Source organism: Notolepis coatsorum (genome assembly GCF_963971535.1).
Source record: "Notolepis coatsorum genome assembly, chromosome: 8".
Taxonomy (NCBI): Eukaryota; Metazoa; Chordata; class Actinopteri; order Aulopiformes; family Paralepididae; genus Notolepis; species Notolepis coatsorum.
The window spans coordinates 132,300,937-132,314,373 of NC_140172.1; the positions used below are offsets into that span (position 1 = coordinate 132,300,937).

At 44.6% G+C, this 13,437-nt stretch overlaps 1 protein-coding gene across 2 annotated transcripts in view; it reads right to left on the bottom strand.

The window, feature by feature from the left end:
- The window catches only part of esrra (estrogen-related receptor alpha), a 70,451-nt gene that overhangs the window by 45,578 nt on the left and 11,436 nt on the right, over positions 1-13,437 (bottom strand). For both annotated transcript variants that reach the window (XM_084320719.1, XM_084320718.1), the window contains exon 2: positions 7,716-7,817. The gene's annotated coding sequence lies outside the window, so the exon portion shown is untranslated. The remainder of the gene's footprint in view (positions 1-7,715; positions 7,818-13,437) is intronic.

Here is a 13,437-nt window from a genome sequence, read left to right on the forward strand (position 1 = left end):
CACCTTCAGAAGAAAAGCCTTTCCGTTTCCTACTGGGACACAATCACAAAGATCTGATCCCTAAGAGAAAGTTGGCTTTTAAGTTCAAGTACACTTCAACTTATTGAGAAAGTCTCTTTCATTGGTCTCTCAGCGTGTGTCTCCGGTCGTGATGTGGAGGCAGCGCTGGTCACATGTGGCGAGACACAAGCGGAGTGGGTCTGTGAACCTGGGTAGCACCACGGACTGTGGCAATCATCGTTCTGTAATGAGGACATTACTGTTTCACATTCCAGGAGAGAGGGCGGTACCTTTCCTCTCGATTGAGCCAATGGTAACGCAGAGAGCCACTGTGCTACATCACAGTCATAATGTAGTAAGAGAGAAAGAGGTTTCTACACACACTGAAACAGCCTCCGACCTCTCCATGACCTCTTTAACGGACAGCTTGATCTGAGTTGTAGTAATGACCTCGTGGGACAGGATATACATCTGACGTATTTGCACATGAGCTTGTATTTGAAAGTTAAAAGGTGCTGTAAGTGGGAGTTTTCTTTGTTAAAATAGATGTTAAATAGCTCTACATTCCGATATCACTGATAGTGTTTGGTCAGTAACATCCGCTCTGCAGTGAACATAAAATACATTTCCTGGTATCCCTTTCCCACTTTAGCCAATCAAGAGAGAGAACCCTAGATATTTTTATTTATTTCAAGAAATCTTCCCAAGCCAAATTTGGTTACTTCACTGGCAGATAATTGCACTTATTTGCTTAAAACTAGTTTTGTCAGACCATTTCTGCAGTGTGGAGTTCTATCTCCTGATTGGATAAAGTGGGAACGGGATACCAGGAAATGTATTTTTTGTTTTGCTTGCGGAGGAGGGACTGAGAGACCCATGTTACTGACCAGACATTCTATTATATCAGTGATGGCTGTGTTTACTGCAGAGTGGAGAGACTGAGAGACCCATGTTACTGACCACTGACCAGACACTCTGTTTACTGCAGAGTGGAGGGACTGGGAGACCCATGTTACTGACCAGACACTATATCAGTGATGGCTGTTTACTGCAGAGTGGAGGGACTGAGAGACCCATGTTACTGACCAGACACTCTATATCAGTGATGGCTGTTTACTGCAGAGCGGAGGGACTGGGAGACCCATGTTACTGACCATGACTGACTAATGACTACAGACCTGTCGCCCTGACCTCTGTGGTCATGAAGGTCCTGGAGCGCTTTGTCCTGGCCCACCTGAAGCTCATCACAGATCCTGTGCTGGACCCGCTGCAGTTCGCGTACAGAGCCAACAGATCCACAGAGGATGCTGTGAACATGGCTCTGCACTACACGCTGGAACATCTGGACTACGCGGGCAACTATGTCAGGATCCTGTATGTGGACTTCAGCTCGGCCTTCAACACCATCCTTCCACCCAACCTGGAGCACCAGCTATCCCTGCTGCAGGTGCCGGCCTCCACTCGCAGGTGGATTACCGACTTCCTGTCCAACAGGTCTCAGCGGGTGAGGCTGGGGAAGAGCATTTCCAGCTCTAGGGGTCCACCAGCACCGGTTCCCCGCAGGGCTGCGTTCTTTCCCCACTACTGTTCTCCCTGTACACCAACAGCTGTGCCTCTCTACACCCCTCGGTCAAACTCCTGAAATTCGCTGACGACACCACCCTGGTGGGTCTCATCTCCAGGGGGGACGAGTCGGCCTATAGGAGGGAGATCGAGAGGCTGCAGAGCTGGTGCAGCTGCAACAACCTGGAGCTCAATGCTCAAAAGACAGTGGAGATGGTAGTGGACTTCAGGAAGAAAGCAGCCCTGCCCCCTCCCATCATACTGGGAGGCACTCAGGTGCCGATTCCTCGGCATGACCATCTCCCGGGATTTGAAGTGGGAGCTCAACATCACGGGCCTGCTCAAGAAGGCCCAGGGGAGGATGTTCTTCCTCCGGCAGTTGAAGAAGTATAAACTGCCGAGGACCATGATGGCCCAATTCTACACGGCCATCATTGAGTCCATCCTCACCCACTCCATCATCTCCTGGTTCCCCGCTGCAGCGGCAAAAGATCTTGCCAAGCTGCAGCGGGTGATTCGCTCCGCGGAGAGGGTGATCGGCTGTCCCCTGCCCTCCCTCAGGTCCCTGCACGACTCCAGGGCGCTGAAGAGGGCGAGGAAGATCATGGCCGACCCATCCCACCCCGGTCACAGCCTCTTCACCCTGCTCCCCTCTGGGAGAAGGCTGAGGATCCCAAAGGCTGTGAAAGCTTGACACAGACTGAGCTTCTTCCCCTCAGCCGCCAGGCTGATCAATGCCTCAGGTCCCCCCCCCCCCCCGGTACCCTCCCCCCCCCCCCTCCCCCCTCTGCCCCCAAGGGTCACTGGCACAATGACACTGACTGCACTGCACTAGTCCGTACTGGATCCCTGCACTCTTCACTTTATATATATATATGTATTTATTGATTAATCCCCCACTGCACTGTTTCGTTTCTTGTCTGTGTTAGTGTTGTTTTCTGTGAAAAAAGAAAGGAAATGCATACACTGTATTGCTGCAACAATTACCAATGTGTTTTACACAAATGGCTAAATAAAGGAATCTGAATCTGAACCAGACACTCTATATCAGTGATGGCTGTTTACTGCAGAGTGGAGGGACTGAGAGACCCATGTTACTGACCAGACACTCTATATCAGTGATGACTGTTTACTGCAGAGCAGAGGGACTGGGAGACCCATGTTACTGACCAGACACTCTATATCAGTGATGGCTGTTTACTGCAGAGTGGAGGGACTGGGAGACCCATGTTACTGACCAGACACTCTATATCAGTGATGACTGTTTACTGCAGAGCAGAGGGACTGGGAGACCCATGTTACTGACCAGACACTCTATATCAGTGATGACTGTTTACTGCAGAGCGGAGGGACTGGGAGACCCATGTTACTGACCAGACACTCTACATTATATCAGTGATGGCTGTTTACTGCAGAGCGGAGGGACTGAGAGACCCATGTTAATGACCAGACACTCTGTATCAGTGATGACTGTTTACTGCAGAGCGGAGGGACTGGGAGACCCATGTTACTGACCAGACACTCTACATTATATCAGTGATGGCTGTTTACTGCAGAGCGGAGGGACTGAGAGACCCATGTTACTGACCAGACACTCTGTATCAGTGATGGCTGTTTACTGCAGAGCGGAGGGACTGAGAGACCCATGTTACTGACCAGACAGTCTGTATCAGTGATGACTGTTTACTGCAGAGCGGAGGGACTGAGAGACCCATGTTACTGACCAGACACTCTATATCAGTGATGACTGTCAGAATGTAAAGCTATTATTTTAACATGTTGACCACTAATTTTAACAAAAAGAATACCACTTAACTTGTAATATGGAAAAACATTTATAAAAAAAAAAAAGAAAAAATGATCACGGCCGTACAAATCAATAGCCATGAGCTCATCACTGTAATCAAACTGCAGCCATGAGCTCCTACTGTACATCACAATCACTCTAATCAAACCAGCAGCCTTGAGGACCTCTGGAACATTATACTTGTAGTAGAACCTAGTAGAACCTCATCCCGGTAGAACCTAGTAGAACCTCACCTCTGGAACACAAATGGGGTCTAAAAGATATGAATCACAGAAACTAGCATTCTATTATGATACTTGATTGATTGATTTTATTTATGGATCCAAAGACACCAACAAATCCAAGGGATGACATGCAAAAGTGACAACACTTATTTCCAGCATGGTCCCCCGATGTTCTGACCACAGGACATATAGGAATAACATATAAAACAACACATAAAGCAAACGTCCAATACAACAAATCCATATTCTACATATCTAAAAACAAGTCAATAACATCCTGACCAATGTTGGGCAGCGGTGGCCTAATGGTTAGAGAAGCGGGTTTGTGCCCGGAAGGTCGCCGGTTTGATCCCTGCGACCGGCAGGAAAAATCTGCCACTGAAGTGCCCTTGAGCAAGGCACTTAACCCCCAACTGCTCCAGTGGAGTTGCTCAGTGGCCAATGGTGTCAGACTGTGGTTGTACTGGGCAGCTCCCAGGTGTGAATGGAACTGTGTGAATGTGTGAAGCAGGGCGTTCCTGAAAAAGAGCATCTGTGCTCAGCGAACCTACCCTGGGTAAATAAAGGTAAAACAAATACCATAAAATAGCACATTTCTTATACCATCATTAAAACAACAATAAAAGTATGACCTGACAGCTATCCGGCCACTTTACCCCAGAGATATGAGCGAACCTGACCTTTAAATATTCCTCTAGAACCTGACAGTTTTATCCTGAGTGGAAGGCTGTTCCACATTGAGATACCGGTGTAGAAAAATGAGCTCTGAGCCATGGACTTGACCCGCAGCACCTTACAGGAGCGAACACTGGCCCTGGTATCGTGTCCATGCTGCATGTGGACCATATTGATCCGATACTTCAGATAGCTTGAGGCTGTACCATTTACTATGTTGAACATGTGGTTCAGTTTCACCTGTTCAACCCTGAGGTGCACTGGTAGCAGTCCCACCTTTATGAATTCGGCACTTCCTACATGCGTTCTGGGAGGCACACCTAGTATGTACCGAATAGTGTTGTTTTGCATCACCTGAGGTTTATTTTTTTATTTAGTCGACAGACCACTGTACCATGCTGCACTCGCATAGTCAAAATGACATTGAAGCAAGGAGGACACCAACAGCTTTTTAACAGCAAGTTCAAAAAGCCTGGTATTCCGATACAGGAACTTGAGTTTGCCTGCACACTTGGATATAATGTTGGCAGCACTATTCTCACATGAGAGAGACTGCTCTAGTGTAAGTCCTAGGTATTTGACACTAGTTTTGTGTCAACTGTGACTACTGCTCCGTTACAGGAGACTTCCACGTGATCGACTTTGCCTAATCTCCTTGTTGTGCCAAAAAGGATCTACTCAGTCTTGTCTAGGTGAATGGACAGCTTATTATCTATGAGCCACTCTCTTGCACTTTCTAGCTCAGAACTCAGAGCTCTCTCAATCTCCCTGACATCCCTACCTGGCACCAGAAGGGCTGAATCATCTGCATACAATAGTAGTTTACATTTCACAGATGCTGGCATGTCATTGACATATATGAGAAATAATAGAGGACCTAAAATTGATCCTTGAGGCACCCCACATACAATGTCCAGAGTTATACTATATAGTCTACACGAAAACAAGGCCAAAAGAGGACAGGCTACTATGAGGAATAGGCCCATAGGAAGTGTGTGTGTGAATTTTTTTTTTTTTTTTCAAGAGTCACCTTTTATTTTACAAAAGTGATGTTTGGTGAAAGTTAGATTTGCACTTTATTAATCCCAATAGGGAAATTCATTCTTGTTTGATGATCAAGAGGCACCTTTTATTTGTTTTAAGTGAAGTTTGGTGAAAAAGCAAGTTATTGCACTATTAATCCCAATAGGGACATTCATCTTTGTTTGATCAAGAGTAACCTTTTATATATATATATATATATATATATATATATATATATATATATATATATATATATATATATATATATATATATATTAGTGCTGTCAGGCGATTAAAAAAATTTATCTAATTAATTACAGGATTTGTAATTAATTAATCTAATTAATCGCATTTTAATCGCATAACCATTTTATGCCTGATATTCTATATTCTATAATCATATTTCAAATTGCATGTGTCCGGATGGCAGAATTCAGTACTGTATCTACAAAACCTTCTGTTTAATCATCTTCCATCTATTAATTTGCTTAGATTTTTCAGGTCTGGTCAATTTGAGCATGGTGTTATTCACAGTCAAAGATTAAAAAAAATGTATTGATATTCTCATTTGGTTCATTACAATTTACTCAAAATAAAATTTTCATTCAATCAATCACAGCGCAGATTGATTGATTGAATGAAAATGTTATCAACAGATTGCAGAATGGGTACAATACAGTACGGCTCAATACACACAATTGTTAAGGGGATGCAGACCAGAGAAAGACTTTCGTCTTGTTTACATCAGGGTCCCCCATTTTCAATTCATAATGATTAAAATGTAATTAATTTTGAGTTAATTTTCATAACGCGATAATTTGCTGTGTAATTAATTAATCTAATTAATGCGACAGCCCTAATATATATTATATTTTGTTTTTAAGTGAAGATTGGTGAAAGTTAGGTTTGCACTTCAATCCCAATAGGGAAATTCATCTTGGTTTGATACGTTTTTTGTGTCAAATAAAACCAAAGGTTATTTGAATGATTTCCTTGGTGTTTCTAGTTTTCAAGAGAAAAAAAAATCTTTTATCAGAGATTTTATTTTTAGGTCATATCGCCCAGCCCGTGCGTGTTGTGTGTTGTGTGTTGTGTGTGTGTGTGTGTGTGTGTGTGTTTGTTTCATAACATTTAAATGCCAGGAGGATGTCTTCTTCCCACGGTCATGAAAACAAGATGAAACCATCACTGTGATGCACGCCATGTTGCTCTCGTTTTGTCTCGTGTTGTAAACGCAGCACACTCTTCCTTCACAGCAGAGCACTCCGCCATACCTGTACCTCCCCTCCCCCATGCTCCAATCAGCCCAAAGGAATATCTTATCTTATTAGAAAAACCCAATACATTCAAATATAATTATATTGTCAAATCTTTTTTAACTCATAGGGGGCCAACAGCAGAGGGCGCTGATGGCCATTCAGCGGCAGTGCTTTATCCAATGTATGGATAGCTTTACTTGCAAGTGCTTAAAATATATGAAATATAATAGCAATAGATCTAAATAACACGTTGATCGTCAGTGAGTTACTTCCAGTCAACATGCACGAAACTGATAATTTTTTTCATACATTTCCGTTTTATACCATGATTAATATGAATATATTTCTAGAGCGTTCTGTCTAATCTCAATAAACTCCAGCAAATCGAGCTTCAATATATTTCCTTAGAAATCGTGCCATTTGTCGCTTGATTTATGAATCGTTTTCAAATAAACACTAGATTATCGATATTATATGTGTCATCATGCACGAAAAGAAGCGGGGTCTGAAAATTCGCTTCTCCGTACTTTGGTGGGCGTGAACCTCTCTCACACACACACACACGCGCTCCGATGGCGGTGAAAGAAACATCGGATTAACCTAAGATTCGTAACATAGAGTCCTTACCTCACATCTGATGTAGTGCAAAAAGATTAATCCAATTCCTGATCGCCATTCCAAATATTGATCGCGTTTATTGATCCAACGTTATATGTCCAAAACCAAAACACATAGTCCACGCTGCTCCGAGTGTCCCCAGTCCATCTGTTATAACGATACTGCATGCCCGAGAAGTAAAACCTGGACCGCATGCCCGAGAAGTAAAACCTGGACCGGACTTCTTAGATTAATGCACAGCCCCAGCCAGAGGGATTCCAATGATGTGCAATACCAGCCGGGAGGCGTTAGGTGGCGGTATTTGCCCTTTGCGAGCTCAGACCCATTCCCAATGATAACATCAGGCTGGATGGATGAAAAATGTATGGATATAGCTAATAAAAGAAATAACGATTAAAACCTGGGATTTCTCGGGGTTTGGCGCCCAGAGCATGGCGAGTTAACCCGCGATATCTCGGGTCTGGCCCCGAATGTGTTAATATCGGATGACATGTTGTCCATCTCATCAGCTCTGGGATTAAACCGTGATCGGAGACAAAGACACACCTGTGTGATTCACTGCAGTTGGAAGCTCCTCTGCCTGCTGCTCTAGTAGATGAAGGACGACCGGTCGGCTGGATGGATGAGATGCTCCGCTTATCAGGACACCTGAGGAGACAGAGGGGTTTTATCAGGACACCTGAGGAGAGAGAGGGGTTTTATCAGGACACCTGAGGAGAGAGAGGGGTTTTATCAGGACACCTGAGGAGACAGAGGGGTTTTATCAGGACACCTGAGGAGACAGAGGGGTTTTATCAGGACACCTGAGGAGACAGAGGGGTTTTATCAGGACACCTGAGAAGACAGAGGGGTTTTATCAGGACACCTGAGGAGACAGAGGGGTTTTATCACCTGAGGAGAGAGAGGGGTTTTATCACCTGAGGAGACAGAGGGGTTTTATCACCCGAGGAGAGAGAGGGGTTTTATCACCCGAGGAGAGAGGGGTTTTATCACCTGAGGGGACAGAGGGGTTTTATCACCTGAGGGGACAGAGGGGTTTTATCACCTGAGGGGACAGAGGGGTTTTATCACCTGAGGGGACAGAGGGGTTTTTATCACCTGAGGGGGGACAGAGGGGTTTTATCACCTGAGGAGAGAGAGGGGTTTTATCACCTGAGGGGACAGAGGGGGTTTTATCACCTGAGGGGACAGCAGGGTTTTTATCACCTGAGGGGACAGAGGGGTTTTATCACCTGAGGGGACAGCAGGGTTTTATCACCTGTAGGGATGCACCGACATTTCGGCCACCGAAAGTTTTCGGCCGAAAATGGCCTTTCGGCTTTTGGCCGAAAGAGTTTTTTCACCGAAAATATATCACCGAAACAGAAACAACCTGTAACCTTACCTAACGCGTGTTGTTGTGATGATGTCATCAAAACGCGGCTTCAGTCATTACATGTGCAACGTGAGCTCTTCAGTCCTGCGTTCTGCAGCCTGTGATAACTCCTCTTGGGACTTTCTATGTAAACTCTGCGCGCAACGCGTCCAATAAATGCGTCTTTAACATGCTTTATATCCTTATTTACTATATGCCCGTCGCAGTTAATCACTGAGTGATCTAATATGCATATTCTTCAGAGAGCGAGAGGGGGAGGGATTGTGTTTCTCACATTGACGCTGTCGGTCATTGATAATATAATCTGAAGAGCATTATTATTATTATCATTCTCGAGAATACACGTCGCGCGTCTACTGTGCCAAAGTCAAGAAAGCACGTCATTCATCTGGGGACTAGAAAGGTGCGCTCAGTAGAGCACAGATGTCCGCCATGGCGGCAGCCACACATGTCTTCTCTCTCTCTATCTATCTATCTACCTCTCTCTCTTTCTCTCTCTCTGGTTGATTGATTGATTGAAAACTTTATTAACAGATTGCAGAATGGGTACAATACAGTACAGCTCAATACACACAATTGTTAAGGGGATGCAGACCAGAGAAAGACTTTCGTCTTGTTTACATCAGGGTCCCCCATTTTCAATTCATCAGGACATATGACATACATGACATACAGATAGACAGTACTGCTACATCTATGACATACCAGATTTGCAAATACAGTACTGTTTGTGATACAAAAAGAGTCCAGAAAAAAAGAGTATATACATTTGACGTAGAAACTGTACATTGAAGGAGGTGGCCGGGTAGGAGGGGTTGGGGTGGGAAACACTGTACAACTGTACAAGCAAAGCTGTACATTGGAATATTGACAACCATACTAGGTAATTTACTGTACATTGGAGGGGGTACTTTTATATAAAATGCTTACTGTAGCCACTACAGTAACATCATTAAGTCTGCTATAAGCTATTCTCCCTCTCATGTGTGCAGATCTTTATGCAGTTTTAAAACACATTGGCTTTGTTCTGAATGCACTTTGTAGTTATCCTACAGAGAAAAGAAAATGCACTTGACTTGGAATTAATGTACTGTATGCATTCAGAAGTGCTGAATAAATGTTTTATGGACCCATAATAGTGATTATTTATTATTTAAGTTAAGTTTAGCCATAATCATATATTTTTCCATAATCAGGTAGCTGAACAACATTGGTAAAAAAAAAATCTATTCTATGAATCATTTTCGGCCTTTCGGCATTCGGTTTTCGGCCAACTGTTTCCTATTTTCGGTATCGGTTTCGGCCAAGAATTTCCCATTCGGTGCATCCCTAATCACCTGAGGGGACAGAGAGGTTTTATCACCTGAGGGGACAGAGGGGTTTTATCACCCGAGGGGACAGAGAGGTTTTATCACCTGAGGGGACAGAGGGGTTTTATCACCCGAGGGGACAGAGGGGTTTTGAGTGCAAGGAATTATAATAATGCAGGTTTGCTATGCTAGATCTCGAATCACACAGCCACAGAACGAGATCTAGCATAGCAAACCTGCCTCCTCCAAGGTGTAGAACAAAGATGGGACAGTGCTCATTTGCTCACACAGGAGTGGAATGAGTCGCCTTTGACCACCAAACAGGGCTTGAACCTGTATAGTTGCAAGGTGAACGTTAGGAAATGGCTCCTAGAGTAACTCAGGAAGCTTCCTGTTTTAGTTAGTAGTGTAGTTTTAGTGTGTCTGTACAGTTTGTACATATTTTATTAATAATGTTGTATTTTACTTTTTAATTATATTTTTAGCAATATACTGTAGGCTGATGATAATATGTGTAATACATGTTTATGTAAATACCATGTGCTGCTGAGACCAAGGACCACAATGGAAATAAGTCTGACTTTTTTGTGCTATCCTTGATAATTTTAGGATGCATGACTTGTTAACATGTAATGTATTTTAATAATTGTCAAATAAACTAAACTAAACTAAACTATGCAGCTTCTACACGGGTGGGGGAGGGGCCGGGTACTCAAAACCTCACCTTATTGGACAGTGTTGGCCCTCAAGTGCAGAGTGACGGATTAGAATGCAAATGTAACAGTAATGTGCAACAGTAATATACAATGTACAGGCGATTAAACTGGATAAAGGAATATCTTACTGTATGTTATACAGCATAGTATACACAGACACCCATTACAATGAAACATGTTAGACAAGAGCTGTGAGCTCATCCTCATGGTTTGAATTCCTGTGTTTCACACGGTTTGGCTCGGAACCAAAGAAACCGTCAAGTGCCTTGAATCTGATCACAACCCTTTATATTCACTATATTCACATAACACGACCTGACAACCTGCCTAATAATACAACCTGACAACCTGCCTAATAACACGACCTGACAACCTGCCTAATAACACAACCAGGGACCGAAACTAGAGAGCGCCACCCGCCATTCGCGCTCAGTTTTTACGTTTGGCGCCTCCCACTGAGAGGCCTGACCGCCGTGTGGCGGGCAATCAAATAGTCATGTGAAAACGGAAAATCATGATCCAATTCTTTAGCGGAGTTCTCACTCGCTGCCTCAGCACAGACATGCAGCGCACCGCGCGCTGCTGCTGCTACCCCCTCCCCACCTGTTTCTGTATGCCTGCATGTAAACAGAGGCTATTGCCTCCGAGTCACCGTGACGTTAGTTAGCACTGCTGCTGCTGCTGCTCCTACACCTGTATGCCTGCATGTAAACAGAGGCTATTGCCTCCGAGTCACCGTGACGTTAGTTAGCACTGCTGCTGCTGCTGCTCCTACACCTGTATGCCTGCATGTAAACAGAGGCTATTGCCTCCGAGTCACCGTGACGTTAGTTAGCACTGCTGCTGCTGCTCCTACCCCTGTATGCCTGCATGTAAACAGAGGCTATTGCCTCACCGTGACGTTAGTCTAGTCAGTGTGGGACCTTCGTGAGATAACGTTAGCTACCGTTACAAAATGACCCAGTCAACTATTCACTTAGTTTAATACATGAGGCATTGTGTAACGTTATCCAGCCGGCTAGCTACTGATAGCTCCAGACATCAACAAATCCTCCAGCAATAGTCCAGTGCATAATACCTCCGTTGGCTAGGTAGCTCACTAGTCACTACGAAATGTCGCAGTAAACTAAATAGTTCACTGAGGCGTTGTCCCAACGCCATCCAGCAGTAGCTATAGATAGCTCCTGGCATCAATGTCCTACAACAACAACATGCGTATTCGAGTCCCTGGCTTACATCGCATGAGTGAGGGCTGCTGATAGGGTCCAGCTGTAGCTCAGGAGAATCCTTTTGCATGCTGAATGTAGCGTTTAGGGTCCAGCTGCAGCGCCGGAGAATCCTTGCTGGAGCTGGAGGCCACTCGAGTATACACACAGACAGTGGAGCTGTTTGCAGACAGCGAGGTGGCGATGTCTCGCAGATAACACAATCACAAGTATGATTATATAATATATATATTTTTATTAAAAAAAAGAATTTTATATAAAATAATAATAAAAAAACATTTTATCAAAAACATTTTGGCAGGTAAGAAATATGCTTGGCGGGTAGATTCTTCCCATCTACCCGCCACTGGCCGGTGAGTCAAAAAGTTAATTTAATGACTAATCCTCTGCGACGATTTTCTATAATCGACATCGTCGATTATGTCGACTAATCATTGCAGCCCTACTGCCTAATAACACAACCTGCTTAATAACACAACCTGCCTAATAACACGACCTGACAACCTGCCTAATAACACAACCTGCTTAATAACACAACCTGCCTAATAACACGACCTGACAACCTGCCTAATAACACAACCTGCTTAATAACACAACCTGCCTAATAACACAACCTGCCTAATAACACAACCTGCCTAATAACACAACCTGCCTAATAACACAACCTGCTTAATAACACGACCTGACAACCTGCCTAATAACACGACCTGACAACCTGCCTAATAACACGACCTGACAACCTGCCTAATAACACGACCTGACAACCTGCCTAATAACACAACCTGCCCAATAACACAACCTGCTTAATAACACGACCTGACAACCTGCCTAATAACACGACCTGACAACCTGCCTAATAACACGACCTGACAACCTGCCTAATAACACGACCTGACAACCTGCCTAATAACACGACCTGACAACCTGCCTAATAACACGACCTGACAACCTGCCTAATGATGACACAACCTCACAAGAGAGTTCCAGTAGAAAACACTGTCACAAACACTGTTTAACAAAAGGTTTCACGTTTAGTGGTTTGACGCAATCCTGTCCTTCTGGTCCAACGGTATGTTCAGATACAACATGAAGACAAATATCGTCTCTCTGCACTCGCATCGGATAACTATGCGAGTGCAGAGAGACTACTACTACTACTGCTGCTACTCTCTGCACTGGCCCCTGTGAGCAGGTCTCTCTCTGTGAGCAGGTCTCTCTCTGTGAGCAGGTCTCTCTCTGTGAGGAGGTCTCTCTCTGTGAGGAGGTCTCTCTGTGAGCAGGTCTCTCTCTGTGAGCAGGTCTCTCTCTGTGAGCAGGTCTCGCTCTGTGAGGAGGTCTCTCTGTGAGGAGGTCTCTCTCTGTGAGCAGGTCTCTCTCTGTGAGCAGGTCTCTCTCTGTGAGCAGGTCTCTCTCTGTGAGGAGGTCTCTCTCTGTGAGCAGGTCTCTCTCTGTGAGGAGGTCTCTCTCTGTGAGGAGGTCTCTCTCTGTGAGCAGAGAGGGTCTCTCTCTGTGAGCAGGTCTCTCTCTGTGAGTGAGGAGGTCTCTCTCTGTGAGTGAGGAGGTCTCTCTCTGTGAGCAGGTCTCTCTCTGTGAGCAGGTCTCTCTCTGTGAGGAGGTCTCTCTCTGTGAGCAGGTCTCTCT